We start from the raw sequence: 18,464 nt of genomic DNA, 5'->3' as shown, positions 1-18,464 counted from the left end.
AAAAAAAAAAAAAAAAAAAAAAAAAAAAAAAAAAGAGAGAGAGAACTACACTATGTCTATGGCACCAAACAATAATTGATATTACAATGGTAACTCTACGACATCAGAAACACATCCATATATTCTGTTTAAGATTATATTTGAGAAAGATTAAAAATCAATCCAACTATTTTAAAAGTAAGGACACTGAAAAGAACAAACTTCTTTTGGTTAGGGTAGATTTTTTTCCTCCCTTCCTTTCTTTCTTCCTTCCCTCCTTCCTTCCTTCCATCCATTCTCCCTTCCCCTCCCCTCCCCTCCTGTCTCTCTCTCTCTCTCTCTCTCATTATAGAGATAGGATCTCACTGTGCAGCTGAGGCTGGACTGTAGTGGCACAATCACAGCTCATTGCAGTCTCAGCCTCCTGGGCTCAAGTGATCCTCTAGCCTTAGCCTCCTGAGTAGCTGGGACTACAGATGCATGCCACCAAGCCCTAACTATTGTATTATTTGTAGAGACATGGCTTCTCTATGCTACCCAGGCTGGTCTCGAACTGCTGAGCTCAAGCAAACCACCTGCCTTGGCCTCCAAACGTGCTGGGACTACAGGCATGAGTCACCACACCTCGCCAAAAAATTTTCAAGAGGAATACAGCAATAATTTAGATCAATGAGAAACTGCATTCAGAATTTAGAAATTTCCTTTATAGTCTATTTTGTGTCCAAAGCAATGCTAGTATATACACACAATAAAAACCACATTATAAAACTAATTAAAAGATAATAAAGAAAATAGCAAATTTATCTTAAAGAATTTCTGAAGATTATTAAATTCTAAAACCAGCAATGTTGGGTTACCAGGGGAATTAGAGTTAAGATGAAGTATTCGTAGTGAAATTCCCAGTGAAGCTACATTTAGGTCAGAGAAGCTGGCACACACCTAGTTGGCAAAAGAAAAAAAGCCTCACAAGTCTTCCAAACATCTCAAGGATGACATCTCACCTAACAAGTAGGCAGGTCCCCAAGTGAAAAGTATGATCCCATTCTATTAACAACCTATTTGTGGATGTTTAGAAAGAGCTTATGCCAGAGTACCAGAATTTTAGTCAACAAATAGCCGCCTAACTGATATCAATGGAATGCTTCCCTTGAACTGACATCAAATCTCAAAGAGGTGAGAAAGATCATATCCTAGTAGATCCAAAAATTTTAAAGTATACCATAGGCAGTTCCTGAATATGACCCCTATATGTTGTTTCTTGATGAACAGAGAAACTTAAAATTGGGCATTCCAGTTAATTTACTACAAAGATCAAGATTATTGTTTAACACAATATCAGTAACAATTTGTCAGGAGATCTTTCAACAGTTCAAAGAATTGCTACACAAACTGTAGATAATTAGAACGTCTCAGGATTTAGGAAGGGTCATGGAACTTTTAAAATTAAATTATTAATGTATTTACTCCTCAAATATGTACTGGGTACTTTGTTTTTTGTAGAGATGGGGTCTCGCTGTATTGCTACAGCCGGTCTTGAACTACTGGGCTCAAGCAATCCTCCCACCTTGGCATCTCAAAGCACTGGGATTACAGGCATGAGCCACCACACCTGGCCTGGGTACTTCGTTTACATAATTTAATTTTACTAGGTGTTATGGAGGACATACTGAATATGCCAAAATATGATATCCTAAATTCTCATCTTCCCAATAAGAAGTTTTAAAACTAAGTTTTTTTTTGTTTTATCTTTAAAACCTTTTTGACATACAAATACATAAACCTTTAGAGGGATGGATTAAACAGTCTAATGTGCTCTATAGCATAAAGTCAAACCTCAAATTATTATACACAAAGCAAGAGTGAGTACCAGACTTCCACTTCCAACTCAGATAAATTAACAGGGATCAGATTTCCTGTCCCACCTGAAACCATCAAAAAATAAAATAAACAAAAAACAGACAAAACATATGAAACAGTGTTTAAGACACGAGAAATCAAGGAATAGGACAATAATCCATGAAAGACAGCTAGGTGAATTCTAGCACTGCCTTAGGTTTACTGCCTTCAGATTTTCCAGGCCCCAGAACAGAAAGCAAGAACCTGGTACACTCTTGACAAACCTGAAGTTTAGCAGAAAGGGATGAGAACCCAGGGAGACTAAGGCAAATAAATTTGAAAGATCTAGTAATAAACAAGAGAAAGCTACACAGAGAAATACTCCCACAGATCTCCAAAGGAGAATATCTACTGAATACTTGGCAGAGTATTCAAAATGTGAAAGAAAACATGTGAGACTGGGGAAAGAATCATCCAAAAGGATTAGAGAGAATAGTACCAGACACTCACACAGGGATGGGAATGCCTATTTCCACCAGTCAGACTACAAAATCTCTTCAATTTACATTTTACACAGAGCAGTAAGAAGGGTCGTGTCTAAGTAGTAGAGATTAGTTAGCCCCAAACATTCTTGTTTCCACCTAGCAAATCTTAAAAGTAGGGCCCAAAAAAGGATTAACTATTTCTTGGTAATTTAATTTTATCCCAGAACAAATGTCAAGAATATTAGTAGGAATATAAAAATAAACAGCACAAAACAGGTTAAAATTAATGTCTGGCTTCTAATCAAAGATTCCAAGGCATGCAAAAAAAAAAAAAAAAGCAGAAAAATATGACCCATTATAAGGAGAAAAATCAATCAATGCTAACTCAGACTTGAAAAAGATGTTAAAACTAGGAGACAAGAACATTAAAACCATTGCTTACATTCAAATAGTACAGACATGGAAGATATAAGACAGACAAAAATAAAACTTCTAGAGATGAAAGTTACAATATTTGGCCAGACATAATGACTCATGCCTGTAATCCCAGCACATTGGGAAGCTGAGGCCAGGAGTTCAAGACCACCATGGGCAACAAAGCAAGACTCCATGTCTTTAAAAAAAAAAAAAAATGACAAAAAGGAAACAACAAAGGAGCTACAATATCTGATATTAAAAACACATTTGACAGAACAGATTAGACACTGCAGAAGAAAAGATGACCTTGAAGACATGGCAACAAGGAACTACAGTATCTACAATAAAACACAAAGAGAAAAAATAAAAAATAACACCACCCCCCCAAAAATCATTGATATTGGGACAATTTCAAGCAGCCTAATACACATATTATTCCAATCTCCAAAGGGAAGAGGAAAAAAAATTTTAAGAAATTTTTTTTAATTTTCTAAAATCTGACCTTTAAATGACATTCTTGTTGAGGATACTTACCAAGATCTGGGCTATAAAATATATTTCAACAAACTTAAAAGGATTCAAGTTTTACAAAGTATTTTCTTTGAACACAATATTAAATTTGAAATTAACCACAGAAAAATCTCTTAAGAATCCCAAATTACATAGAGAAATTAAATAACACACTTCTAAATAACACAGAGTCAAAGGAGAAATAACAAAGGAAATCAGAATATATTTTGAACAAAGAGAAAATAAAGATACAACATGGCAACATTTGTGGTCTGCCCTAAAGCAGTACTTGGTGGGAAATTTATGGCACTAAAAGAATGAGCTTCCACCTTAAGAAAACAGAAAAAGAGCAAATGAAATCCACTGCAAACATTAAAAAGAATATAATTTTTTAAAAGTTAAAATAAAAGAGAGAAAAATCAGGGAAACCAAAAGCTGGTTCCTTGAGGAAGTCAATAAAATTTACTAATTGCAAGCCAGACATAACAGGAAAAAAAGAGAGAGAGAAAAGTAGTATCACTAGAAATTCTACATTTTTTTTTTTTTTTTTTTTTTGAGACGGAGTCTTGCTCTGTCCCCCAGGCTGGAGTATAGTGGAGTGATCTCGGCTCACTGCAACCTCTGCCTTCTGGGTTCAAGCTATTCTCCTGCCTCAGCCTCCTGAGTAGCTGGGACTACAGGTGCGTGCCACCGTGCCCAGTTCATTTTTTGTATTTTTAGTAGAGACGGAGTTTCACCATGCGGCAGGCTGGTCTCAAACTCCTGACCTCATGATCTGCCTGCCTCAGCCTCCCAAAGTGCTGGGATTACAGACATGAGCCACCTCGAGTGGCTGAGATTCTACACATATTATAACTGAGGGAATATTATGAAGAGCTTTATGCCAATAAATTCAGAAACTTAGATGAGATTTTTTTTAAGTCCTCAAAAACCATGAACCACTAAAGCTTTCTGAAGAAGAAACTGATAACCTGATTAGCTTTATGTCTATTTAAAAAATTAAATTTTTAATTATAAACTCTCCCACATAACATTCCTAAAGGTGATGTTAACATGATGTTCTCAAACAGTTGGCCGAAGACTCATTTGATGAATCTGAATTTTCTAAAATAAATGATTCTTACGAGTCAGAAGGTTCTGATGTTAGTTCTGTTTAGAAATAACTCCAAGAACAGTTTTTATGTTTTATTTTCACATTGGAAATCAGATTTGCTTCAGCCTCAAAGAGTGTGTTTATATAAAATTAAATGAGCACTGGTAGCAAGCTACAGTTTTTTTTTCTAAATGCAGAAAGGGTTAAAAAGATGCTACTACATGACAAAAACGTGGTTCAACCCAGAAATATAAGACCACTTTAATATTTGAAAATTCAATTCATGTAATTCACTATATTAAAATTGTGATTATCTCAATCAGACACACAAAAAGGATTTGACAAAATCCAACATCTACTCCTGATAAAAACAGCAAACCAAAGAAAATTTCCTCAAACCAATAAAGGCTATCTACAAAAAACCTACAGCTAATATTTACATAATAATGAAAGGCTGTATACTTTCCCTCAAAAACAGGAACAACACAAGGATGTTCACTCTTACCCTACACTGAAGGTTGCATTCCATCCAACAAGACAAGAAAAACAAACAAAAAAAGTCATCTGCATTGTAAAGAGGTAAAACTGTCTTTATTCCCAGGTGATCAGTTTAACAACTTAGAAAATCCAACAGAATCTACCAAAACAGAATCTACCAAAACAAACAAACAAACAAACTGGATTTCAGCAAAGTTATTGGAATCAAGATCAGTATTTACCAGTAATATTGGAAATTAAAATTTTTAAATGGTATCATTTTACAGTAGCATCAAAAAATATAAAACACTTAGGGATAAATTTGACAGATTTATAAACAAAAACTACAAAATATTATTGACAGAAACAAAAGAAGACCTAAATAGAGAAATATACCATGTTCATGATTTGGAATACTAAATATTTTTAACATGTCAATTCTCAATGGATATATAGATTGAACACAATCTCAATTAATCCCCCACCACACTTTCTGGAATAAACTGACTACACTTAGAATCTACAGAGAAATGTAGCTGAGTGCAGTGGCTCACCCCTGTAATCTCAACACTTTGGGAGGCCAAGGCAAATAGATTTCTTGAGCTCAGGAGTTTAAGATCAGCCTGGACCAGAATGACTAAATACCTAAAAAAAACTTAGTCAGATGTGATGGGGAATGCCTAATAGCTTGACCTACTCAAGAGGCTGAGGTAAGAGAATAAGTTAAGCCCAGGAGGTCAAGGATGCAGTGAGCTGTGATTGTGCCAATGCACTCCGGCCTGGGTGATGGAGGGAGACCCTCTTTATTTTCTTTCTCTTCTCTTTCTCTCTTTTCTCTCTTTGCCCTCCCTTCCCTCTATCTGAGGCAGAGTCAGTCTGTCAGTCTATCTATGGCAGAGTCTCATTCCATCTATATCTATACCCCTGTCTGTCTGTCTGTCTAAGAGAGTCTCACTCCATCACCCAGGCTAGAATGCACTGATGTGATCTCGGCTCACTGCAACTTCTGCCTCCTGGGTTCAAGTGATTCTCGTGCCTCAGCCTCCCAAGGAGCTGGGATTACAGGTACACTCCATCATGCCTGGCTAATTTTTGTATCTTTAGTAGAGAGACGGGATTTCACCATGCTAGCCAGGCTGGTTGTGAATGACCTCAAGTGATATGTCTGCCTCAGTCTCCCAAAGAGTTGGAATTAGAGGCCCGATCAGGAGACCCTGTTTCAAAAAAAGAAAGAAAAAAGAAATGCAAAGGACCTAAAATAACCAAAACAACTTCAAAAAAGAACAAAGTTGGAGGACTAACACTATCTAATTTCAATACTAATTATAAAGCTACAAAATCAACAGAACATAGGCATCATAAAAGATAAATGGAATAGGACAATTGATTTTCAACAAAACTGCAAAATAATTCAACAGAGAAAGGGTAATTGTTCAACAAATGGTGCTAGAAGTTAGAAATCCACATGTAAAAATAAAAGACTCTGATTTATACCTCACATCATATAAAAACTCAACATGAAGAACAAACCTAAATATTAAGCCTAAAACTGTAAGATTTCTGTAAAAGAACATGCAGAAATATCTATGACCTCTAGTTTGACAAAGATTTTTGAGATTCAACCCCAAAAGCATGATTCTTTAAAGAACAGGCTGACATACTGGATTTCAAAATTCACAACTTCTGTTCTTCAAAAGACACTATTGAGTGAATACAAAGCCAAGGCAAAGACTGAGCAATTTGTAAACAAACACATGAAAAGATGCTCAACATCATTAATTCTTAATCACAATATGCACCCACTGCACAAATATTAGAATGACAAAAATTATCAAGATTGCTCATAGTGTAACCAAGGATTTGGAGGAACTGAAAATCTCATCTAATGTAGTATGAGTGCAAACATAAAAGGGCAAAAACACTTCAGAAAACTGTTATTTCTTCATCTTTGTAACTCTTTGCCAGTCGTTCAGAAAAAAAAAGAAAACTGTTATTTTATTTCTTTTTTTTTTTTGAGACGGAGTCTTGCTCTGTCATCCAGGCTGGAATGCAGTGGCATGATCTTGGCTCATTACAACCTCTGCCTCCTGGGTTCAAGCAATTCTTGTGCCTCAGCCTCCTGAGTAGCTGGGATTACAGATATAAGCCACGACACCAGGCTAATTTTTGTATTTTTAAGTAGTGACAGGGTATTGCCATGTTGGCCAGGCTGGTCTTGAACTCCCGGCTTCAGGTAATCCACCTGCCTCGGCCTTCCAAAGTGCTGGGATTATAGGCGTGAGCCACTGCACCTGGCCTGGAACTGCTATTTTCTTCGAAAGAGAAACACACATATCCATTATGATTCAGTCATTCCACTATGAGGTATTTATTCAACAGGCAGGCATCTATCCATATCAACAGTTGTACTAAAATGTTTTTAGCAGCTTTGTAACTTCTAAAAACTAGAATTCAAATGTCCATCAATAAGTGAATAGAAAAACTGTGGTATAACCACAATCAATATATATAAGTATTGATACTGGCCACTTTACGGATGAATCTCAATTGTGCTGACTGAAATAAGACAGCCTTCCTCCACTCCCAAAGAGTTCCTACTGTACGATTCCACTTATGTATAATTTTAGAAAATGCAAAACTCATCTATCATGACAGAATACAATGGTTCCCTGAGGCTGGAGGGTATGAAGGGGCAGGAGACAAGATTATGAAGGAACATGAGAAGACTTCTGGAGATTTAGGTTATGTTCACTATCTTGATTTTGATGATGGCTTCCTGTGTATATATATATCACAAAATGTATAAAACTGTACATTTTAAATATGTCAACTATACTATGCTATACTATACATCAGTTAACGTACTATGTCAACTATAACAAAGTTGTTTACGAAAGTATCACTTTGTTAACGGCCATCTACACGATAGTCTACATGCAGGTTTTTATTCAGATCTAGTTTCTAAAGTTATCTCTACAGCTTTCCAAAGTATCTGAGCATACTAATTAAAAGGATATTAATGTCAAGTAGGAGATAGGTGGAATATCCTTCTTTTTTAGTAGAGATGAGGTCTCACCAGGTTACCCAGGCTGGTCTCAAACTCCTGGGCTCAAGTGATTTGGTCGCCTCTGCCTCCTGTCATGGATTTAATGTCTACCTGTTATAGCTCAACAAATGCTGTCTGCCATGACAGTGTCTTCAAAAGTCAAATGCAAAACTGCTAGCTCTTGATGGGAATGCGTGCATAGCCCACCAACTAAAGGCATTCTGTAGCTACGATAATCTGAGCCTATAAAATTCCATACATTGTAGCTGCCATGCAAAGAAGACCAAAGTGAACATACATTGACATGTCACCTATCTTCTTTGGGCCTGAGATTATTAATGTAGAAAATGAGAGCACTGGCCTTGAAACAGTGATTCATAATTGATCTATGCCACTTAACACTGAGATTTGTTAAGATATAGATTCCTTGGCTAGGCATGGTGGTTCACTGCTGTAATCCCAGTACTTTGGGAGGTGAGGCGGGTGGATCGCTTAAGGTCAGGAGTTTGAAACCATCCTGGCCAACATAATGAAACTCAACTAAAAATACAAAAATTACCCAGGTGTGGTGGCGTGCATGCCTGTAATCCCAACTACTCGGGACGCTGAGATGAAAGAACTGCTTGAACCTGGGAGGTGGAGGGTACAGTGAACTGAGATCGTGCCACTGCACTCTAGCCTGGGCAACAGAGCACGGCTCCGTCTCAAAAAAAAAAAAGATTCGTGAGCCCCATCTGCATATATTGTAATTTATTACTTCTGTGGTAGAGATTAAGAACATACTGTTACCTTTTTTTTGAGACAGAGTTTCGCTCTTGTCACCCAAGCTAGTATGCAATGGTGCAATCTCAGCTCACTGCAATCTGTTTCTCAAGTTCAAGCAATTCTCCTGCCTCAGCTATCCGAGTAGTTGGGAATACAGGCACCAGCCACCACACCCGGTTAATTTTTGTATTTTGAGTACAGATGGGGTTTCAACATGTTGTCCAGGCTGGTCTTGAACTCCTGACCTCAGATGATCTGCCCACCTCAGCCTCCCCAAGTGCTGGGATTACAGGCATGAGCCATCATGCCCAGCCAATACTGTTAAATCTGACATACAACCAGATTTGGGATATTCTGACCCACGTAATCCTTTAGGACCTTCTAACTACAACATTATTATTATTATCATTATTATTGAGACAGGGTCTCACTCTGTCGCCCAGGCTGGAGTGCCGTGGTGCAATCTTAACTCACTGCAGCCTCAAACCCTATTATTCAAGCGACTCTCCTGCTTCAGCTTCCCAAGTTGCTGGAAATACAGGCATACACCACTACACCTGTCTAATTTTTTAATTTTTATTTTTAGTAGACATGATGTCTCGCTATGTTGCCTGGGCTGATCTCAAACTCCTGGCCTCAAGTGGATCCTTCTGTCTCAACCATGAGCCTTTTTAAGGCTAGTCAAGTGAAGAAGTGGGAGTAGAGATGAAACAAAGAAATCTGTAACTGGTTGTGATCAATTAGTTGTAAACACCACTGCACTCAGACCAGCTTAGCTACAACGTTCTTTTAAGTATTATTTCCACAGGTTCCAATAGGATCCTTCAAGTAGGGTGTCTGGCAGCCTTAAGAGTCAAAAAGAGGAAACACAGTGGTAGTTTGTATAAGGTGACACTATAGAAGGTCCTAATGTTTAATGTTTAAGGGAATCTCTTTAAATTCTACTGTTTGCAAAGGTTAATTTTTTGTGTTAAGTTTCAAGCTTAAGTTTTGAGCCTAGTCTATGTTATAAACAGGTTATTCCTGTTTAACTAGTGCATTCTTTATTCCATTTTTCACTTGCCAATGATTGATTAGTTTTTCTGATGTCTTTCTGCTTATTCTTCTCTTACTTAATCCCGGAAGATTTTAGAACAGAGGTTCTACATAAATTCTAGAAAGCTGAAAATATCCTATACTCTTGTAGCTTCAAAATGGAAGAGCAAATGTTATAAGAAGAGAAAGGCAAAGATTTCTGGAGCATCTTCAGCACTTGGAAGTGAAAAATTAAAACAATTTTCCCAAAATCTCAAAAATTATTGAGATATAATAATAATAATAATGTCAGCTATAACAGCAGACCAAGCTCCATCCCAACAAAATCAAAAGGCTCTCATTTTGTCACCTCCTCTCTGTTTCTACCACTTTGAGTTAGAAAATAATGTTTTTGTTTTGAAATACTAAAGTTAAATAAAATTAACATTTCTACCACTACTAAACTGGTTTCTCATATTACTTGATGTAATAGATTAATAATCCTTTAAAACGTTACAGGGTAATATAATATTTATATTATAATATATAGTCATGTTAGGTAACCACATATTTTAATATTTGCTTAAATATTCTAAAGATAAATTAAAATATTGTCATAGCCAGTAGCATCAAGTTACTGTAGCTGAATCCTGAATTTAGTCTTTATCCTAAAATTTTATTAACATTCTATTCCTCTGGACCTAACAGCAACTGAAAATCTGTTTCAAAAGGATTACATAAAACAGAAAGAAATGGAAAAACATACCTGTTGAAGTATGAACAAATGTCAACAGCATGCAAATCAACTTTTATCTCTAAACTTTATTTCTGATTGTGCCCCAAACAGACAAGCCAATGATTTAATACCTTGGGTATTTTTTGTGCCACTAGGCAAAGTAACCTAATTCTCTTAATTCCCAGAATTGGCTGCTGTTCTAAGACTAGGAGGATTGCACTGAAAATGGCTGTGGCATACTATAATACAATTAATATGTTACTGAAAGAAAAATAAGTTTAATTTTATTCAGCAAACTAATATTTTTGATGCCACTTGCCCCATATTCTTTGATCTTTCACCCACAGTGTACAAAATAATTCTTCTACTTATGGATTCTAAGGAGAATATGATGAAAAGGTAACCACATTAATTTCATATATAATACACATCTATGTAAAAAGAAAAGTCAGTCCAATGGAGAAAATATTTGTTCAACATTAGCTAAATATATGCATTTATTATCTTCATTAATACAAAATTCAAGATAAAAGGAAAAATCTCAAGGGGGAAATGTCACATAAATGACTCCCTCAAGCTTATCTGACACAATTACTTCCCTTCATATTCCCTCCAGATACTCTTTGCACACTGTTCTCACATCGAACGTTCCTCGATCACTGCCCATAATCAAAATCCATTTCTGACTTTTGCTTTTCCTCCTCTTACTTTACTCATCAAGTTTGTCTGCCTACAAGTTCTTGTCAACATGGGGTTAAGTGCTTAAAACCAAACAACTTCCTTGAGTCTATATAATGCCTTTAAACATTTGGGATATAGAAAGGGAAAAAGTAACTACATATTTATCCATTCCTTGAGGCATTTTAATTGGTTTCCAACCAAGGATGTTTTACATACTCAAAATGTCAAAATAAATGCTCTCTTACCAAATCTCTACATAACCCACTGACTAAAAATGACCAATGTTCTCAATTTGTTTTATAAAACATATTGATGCTACAGGATATTAAATAATCAAGAGTAGCAGGCCACTCTCAAGTTCACCCATTCACTTCTGCTTCAACCAGTTGAAGTACATTCTTACCAAGTGTATGCTATGTATACTCTAATATAACATGGGAGTGCAAAAATCTCTTCAAGTGAGTAGTTTCATTTCCTTTGAATATATAAGCAGAAGCAGAATTGCTGGATCAGATGGTAGTTCTAATTTTAGTTTTTTAAGGAACCTCCATACTGCTTCCCATATCAGCTGTACCAATTTGCAATCCCACCAACAGTATACACAGGTTCCCAATCTCCACATCTTCACCAGTATTTATTTTACTTTTTGATAACAGCCATCCTAACAGGTGTGAGGTGGTATCTCACTGTGGTTTTGATTTGCATTCCCTAAATATTGATGTTGAACACCTTTTCATATACCTATCAGCCATTTGTATGCCTTCTTTGGGAAAATGTCTCTTCAGGTCCATTACCCCGTTTTTCAATTGAGTTATTTGGTTTGCTGCAGAGATGTATTACGAATTCCTTATAAATTTTAGATATTAGTCCTCTATCAGATATGTGGATTATAAATAATTACTCTCATTCTGTAGGTTAACTTTTTTTTTTTTTTTTTTTTTTTGAGACAAGGTCTCATTCTTTCACCCAGATGGCAGTGCAGTGGCACAGTCATGGCTCACTATAGCCTCGACCTCCTGGGCTCAAGGGATCTGCCTCCCTCAGCCTCCTAAGCAGCTGGGACTACAGCCAAGCACCGCACCTAATTTTCTTTTTTTAGAGACAGGGTCTCATTATGTTGCCCAGGCTACTTTCAAACTCCTGGGCTCAAGCTGTCCTCCCTCCTTAACCTCCAACGGCCTGGCACTACAGGTCTGAGCCACAGCACCTGGACAGCTTTTTTTTTTTTCCAAATAAGTTTGTGATAGTAAAGACTACTAGTACAGACTGGTGTCACAGCACTGATTCATACTGAGGCATCAGCAGTTTTACCCATCATTGCTTCCACATTACCAGTGCAAACACCAAAACAAAACAGAAACTGCATCTTATTATGATGAAAATAGTTTTGGCCTCATAGGACCAACAGACTACATTTTGTGAAACACTACTATGCTACCAACTCCTTGCATCAGGAAGTGAATTTACTTATTAAAATACCAAGCTACAATAAGGCATTAATGTTAAATGTATGTTTTAATGCAAGAACATTGGTAATAAGGGTAAATAAATATCAACTAACCTAGAGGCTGAAGAAAATGATAGCATAACTATTTTAACAAATGCAGAGACAATAGATGACAAAGTCGTATCTATCTGAACATTCCCATCAACCATCTAAAAAGCTCACAAACTTTCAGTTACCAGAATAGCAGAGTTTGGCTTATAATATAAATGTGGCCATCTTTTTAACAATGATTTATTTTATAAGTAATTTAATAATTTCAGCCAAAAGTCAAAAACATTTATACAAGGTATTTTTAAACTCTTTTATAGCCATTTGAGCTATCTATTCTGCTATGAAAAGAATTTAAAATGTGTTTTATTCCATTCAGAGAATCCAGTCAAACATTTACTGACAACCACCATATACGGGGCATTCTATCATACACCGTAGGGTTTACGAGGAAAGATAAAATACGATCTCTCCCTTTGGGAACTTACACATAGATCATGAGACAAGCTGAAGAAGAGCTAAAACAACCTTTTAAAGGCAAAACATATTAAACCACTATGGCCATTTAAAAAGAAATGTGATATCTGATGTCAATTCATGCATCTGGAGAAAATTCATGAAAAAGGTTTAAATCATAAAACAGAAACTTAATTCAAATAAATATTCACAAAAATTTTGCTTTATTAACGAAGAAAGGAAACAAACTCAAATCATAGCTTAAGCCAAAGAAATTGCTCAAGAAATCTAAGAATGAAGCCTATCTGATCCCAATGTTTAGCTTATTGAGATTTTTAGCAAAAGCAAAAATAAAAAATAACAACTAACTCACATGAACTAACATGGCCAATCTGCCAATCAGGAGAATGTAAACATAGGAACTCTGGGGTCACTTTGCTACAGATGGATGGTAAACCAGGTGGTGATATTCTTGACAGGTCAGGAACTCTAGTCTTATTTACCTTTGTAGGTTTATCTAGTGCTTGACAAGAAAAACACTTAATAAATATTTATGAACTAATGAGGCATCTACAATGCATAACAGATAGGGCCAAAACAGAATGTTCTTGTACTCATACCCTCAACCATTAGCAGCTGGTTAAGATATCGGTATGTACTTTAAAAAGAGACCAAAGGCTTAGCGTATTTTAGGTAGTAAGATGACTAGGACTCTGAAATTTGGAGACATTTACAAGGCTATTATCTGAGAACAATAAATTTTTTAAATTAAGGAGCTCTGTAAGATTCAACTTCTCAGAACACCAATAGCCAATTTACAAAGATTGAATGTTCTTAATCAATAACATGAGATATCTAATCAAGGAACTTAAATGTAAAAGTATTTATATGAAAGAATTATTTTAAAGAAGGAATTAGAATTCAAAACCATTTACTAGAATACATTCAATAATAAAACATTACTATCAAATCTAATATTAAAAGCACAACTATTACATAATATCAATTTGGTTGACTTGGTTTTTGTTAAGTGTACTATTTAATGTCATCTTAATTGCCAGATTTAAATATCTCCCAATAACAAATGTAGCTAAAACACTCACAAATGTGGAAACAGAATATTAAATACAATGAGATTTTGTCTTAAAATTACATAAATTTCACATTTTCCAAAAGCCAAACATATTGCATTGATTTCCTAAAAATTCTAAATTTTCTATACTTTAATAAAAATCTGAAGAAGTTACATAGAACTCAAAATGCATTAAGATCATTTTACTAAATATTATAATCATTCACTTTAACTTTTTTTTTTTTTTTTAAGATGGGGTTTCACCATGATGGCCAGGGTGGTCTTGAACTCCTCACCTCAGGTGATCCACCCACCTCAGCCTCCCAAAGTGCAGGATTACAGGCGTGAGCCACCGCACCCAGCCACAACTTTTAAAAAATCAAACTGAGATCAGGAATCTCTAATTAACAACCAGGTGCAGTGGCTCACACCTGTAATCCCAGCACTGGGGAGGCCAAGGCAGATTGATGGCTTGAGCCTAGGAGTTCCAGACAAACCTGGGCAACATGGCAAAACCTCATCCCTATTAAAAATACAAATAAAAAAATAAATCACCCAGGCATGGTGGTGTACACCCTTAGTCCCAGCTAACTGGCGGCTAAAATGAGAGGACTGCATAAGCCCAGGAGGTCGGGGCTGTAGTGAGCTGTGATCGCACCCCTGCACTCCAGCCTAGGTGACAAAATGACACTATCTCAAAAAAAGCCAACAAAAAAGAATCTCTAACTCTTAGAGTAAATGCAATTAATGATGACACCGAATTTCAAACAAGTTTATATTTATACAGTATTCTGGCCTACACAAGGCACTGATATTCAAACAGTTCATCTCTCAAAATGGGTTAGTAATAATACAGTCAATGCAGGACTGTGGTAAGTTCATCACATGCACTATTTCATTTCATACTCATAAACCCCAAGGTAAGCACTGTTATTTTCATTACAGGTAGTAAAGAAGTGTTGATGCCCCTCCACTCTCAAAAGTAATCAAGATCCCCAAAGGACCAGGTGCACTGGCTCATCCTGTAATTCCAGCTACTCTGGGAGGCTGAGGCAGGAGGACACTTGAGGCCAGGAGTTCAACATCAGCCTGGGCAACATAGTGAGACCTCACCACTACAAAAAATCAAAAAATTAGTTGGGCATGGTAGTGTATGCCTGTGGTCTCATCTACTTGGGAGGCTGAGGTGGGAGGATCACCTAGGACTTGAAGGTCGCGGCTGCAATGAACTGTGATTATACCACTGCACTCTAGCCTGGATGACAGAACAAGACCTTGTCTCACAAAACAAACAAAAAATATTTATGATTTGACTCAATCCATTGAGTCAAGCTATATTAAAATTAAGACAAACACTGAGAACCCAGATTTTGGTTTCTAATATCATTTTCCAATTAAAGAAACCAGGACTCCTTCCAGAAATAACTGATTGATGCTAGGTCTGGGGAAAGATATAACAAGATGAACTGCAGTGTCTTGCAGTGCCAGGAAGTAACAAAGTGCTTTAAAAAAAGAAAAGAAAAAGAAACACTGATGAGCAATATTAAGCCCTTCTCTCCTATCTGATGTATTTAAAAAAAGAAAAGAAAAGAGAAAAGAAAGGCAGGCCGGCCGGCCGGCCTGCCGACCAGGCACAGTGGCTCACATCTTAATCACAACATTTTGAGAGATCAAGGTAGGAGGGTCACTTGAACTTAGAGTTTGAGACGAGCCTTGGAAACATAGTGAGGACGGGCACAGTGGCTCACGCCTATAATCCCAGCACTTTCAGAGGCCGAGGTGGGTAGATCACCTGAGGTCAGGAGCTCAAGACCAGCCCAGCCAACACAGTGAAACCCTGTCTCTACTAAAAATACAAAAATTAGCCAGGGATGGTGGCCTGAGATCCCAGCTACTCGGAAGGCTGAGGCAGGAGAATTACTTGAACCTGGGAGGCGGAGGTTGCAGTCAGCCAAGATCGCTCCAGTGCACTCCAGGCTAGGCAAAAGAGTGAGACTACATCTCAAAAAATAATAAATAACAGTAAATAAATTTTAAAAAATAAAATTAAGGAAAAAAGGAGTATATCAAAAAAACATAGGAGCCAACTGAAAGCACTCCCAAAAATTAAAGCTAGAACAATTTAGGCAACACAATAAAGTACTATTAAATTATAACCCAAAATATAAAGTAAATATCCATAAGCTGATACAAAAAAGAATGAATGAATGGGCAAGAACAGATAAATCACCCATAGGAAGAATTCCAAATAATTTCTGTAGATATTCCAACCTCAAGAAGGTGGAGCATAACATTCTCTTCTTTAAGTACGGGCTGTGTATAGTGACTTCCTTCCAAAGAATACTGTGTGGGAAGAAGGGAGAAAAAAAAAGAGTACCTTCAACGTAGAAAAACCAGCCTAACATTACTTCAGTGAGGTAAGCAAGGCTAACATCATCAATGATAAATCATGCTGATAGCATTTTATACTTGATGTGATAAGAATGGCACTTTCTGTAGTCTTCCTCCCAAAATCCATAAATTCAGTCTATTGATAAGAAAAACATCAAACAAATCCCAATTTGGGGACATTCAAAACTGACATGGTCATAAAAAACAAGGAAAGTCTGAGAAACTGTCACAGCCAAGTGAAGCCTAAGGAAACATGACAACTAAGTGTAATGTGGTATCCTGAATAGGGTCCTAGAAAAGAAAAAGAACATTATGTAAAAACTAAAGAAATGTGAATACTGTATGGACTTTAGTTAGTAAGGTATTAATATTGATGCATTAATTTTGACAAATGTACCCAATTAATCTAAGATGTTGCTAATGGGAAAAACTGGAAACGGGGCACATAGCAACTCCCTGTACTGTCTTTGCAATTTTTCTATAAACCTAGAATTATTCTAAAATTAAATGGTTTAAAAAAAATTAACAACAAAACACAAAACAAAGGGGGAAGTTCAGGTCTCAATATTTTCCTACATAATTCAAGGCAGGTTTTTAATCTTCTATAGCTATTTGGAAATCTTTCTTTAGGGCTCTCTAGGGAGATAAATTATTTCAATCTTGTTTAACTACATACTACCATTACTATTAGTCTGCCCTACCTGAAGCCCAGGTTGCCAGACCAGATTAGAAAACTACTTGTCTCAATTCATTTTTTAAAAAGGAGAAAGGTTTATGACACTTTTTACTTTGTGTGAGGAAATACAATGTCAAAATAAAGAACTGCTAATGTAGCACTGAGCTACCAGTAAGTCTACCAAGAAACAACCCACAGGAGTTAAGTTAACATTCAGAGCTCAGAAAAGCCAACATCATCTTAGAATCGAAGGAAAAAGAATTTTTTTTAAGATTTAACATATGAATATGATTCTACAATTGTTCATACAACCTAAGTAGCAAAGCCAAAAAGTAAAATAAAAGCTACCGGGCCGGGCGCGGTGGCTTAAGCCTGTAATCCCAGCACTTTGGGAGGCCGAGGCGGGTGGATCACGAGGTCAAGAGATCGAGACCATCCTGGTCAACATGGTGAAACCCCGTCTCTACTAAAAATACAAAAAATTAGCTGGGCATGGTGGCGCGTGTCTGTAGTCCCAGCTACTCAGGAGGCTGAGGCAGGAGAATTGCCTGAACCCAGGAGGCAGAGGTTGCAGTGAGCCGAGATCACGCCATTGCACTCCAGCCTGGGTAACAAGAGCGAAACTCCGTCTCAAAAATAAAATAAAATAAAAAATAAAAGCTACCCTTTCCAATGTCAGCTTTAATGTTTATAAAACTCAAAGTAAAATGAAGTACACAGACTGATCATTTTATGCAGAGAAAAGGTTAACTCTCACTGAGAAAGACTTGAAGGATTCTACCAATATCTTTCTGATATCTTTCTGAAAAAAGAAACAGGTAAGTCATGTCTCTATAAATTTCAACACTACAGGGATTCACAGAAAAACTGTGAATTACTAAACAGAAAAAGTAACTAACTTCTCAAGCACAACATATTTTGTAATATTTTACAATATTTATTGCAATATTTTATAATTTCAAAAACTCATAAAATAAACTTCACGGGCATTAAATATTACTCATTAAATATGAGCTTCATAGTGTTTGTTATTGTTAAAAAAAACTTAAAAGGATATTTTGGCTGAACCCCTCTTTCCATGCTACACTCCACTAGCAAAGATTTACATTTATATGTGATGCAATGCCTTCTGGGTGTTATTTGAATGTGTGATGCAAAAACATGCTTTTCTGTTCCTGTACTGAGACATAGCTGTTTCTGGCTCACATTTACTATGTGCCCTCTTTTGTGATACAATCTGATTGACCTGCAGAATACATCAAGGGCAATTACTGTCACCACAGAAAAGAACAATGGGTTAAAACAATATCCTTAGAGCAGAACTGAAATTACTAT

The 18,464-nt window shown here is 36.5% G+C and overlaps 1 protein-coding gene across 3 annotated transcripts in view; it reads right to left on the bottom strand.

Annotated features, from left to right (window-relative positions):
* ZCCHC7 (zinc finger CCHC-type containing 7) overlaps nt 1-18,464 on the bottom strand; it is a 227,746-nt gene that overhangs the window by 184,475 nt on the left and 24,807 nt on the right. The gene's annotated exons all lie outside the window — the stretch shown is intronic.

The sequence above is a fragment of the Sapajus apella genome, unplaced genomic scaffold (assembly GCF_009761245.1).
Source record: "Sapajus apella isolate SASKATOON/1434 unplaced genomic scaffold, GSC_monkey_1.0 scaffold46, whole genome shotgun sequence".
In the NCBI taxonomy this organism is placed as follows: domain Eukaryota; kingdom Metazoa; phylum Chordata; class Mammalia; order Primates; family Cebidae; genus Sapajus; species Sapajus apella.
The sequence above is the reverse complement of the archived record's forward strand: the minus strand, read 5'-3'. Positions and strand labels throughout refer to the sequence as shown.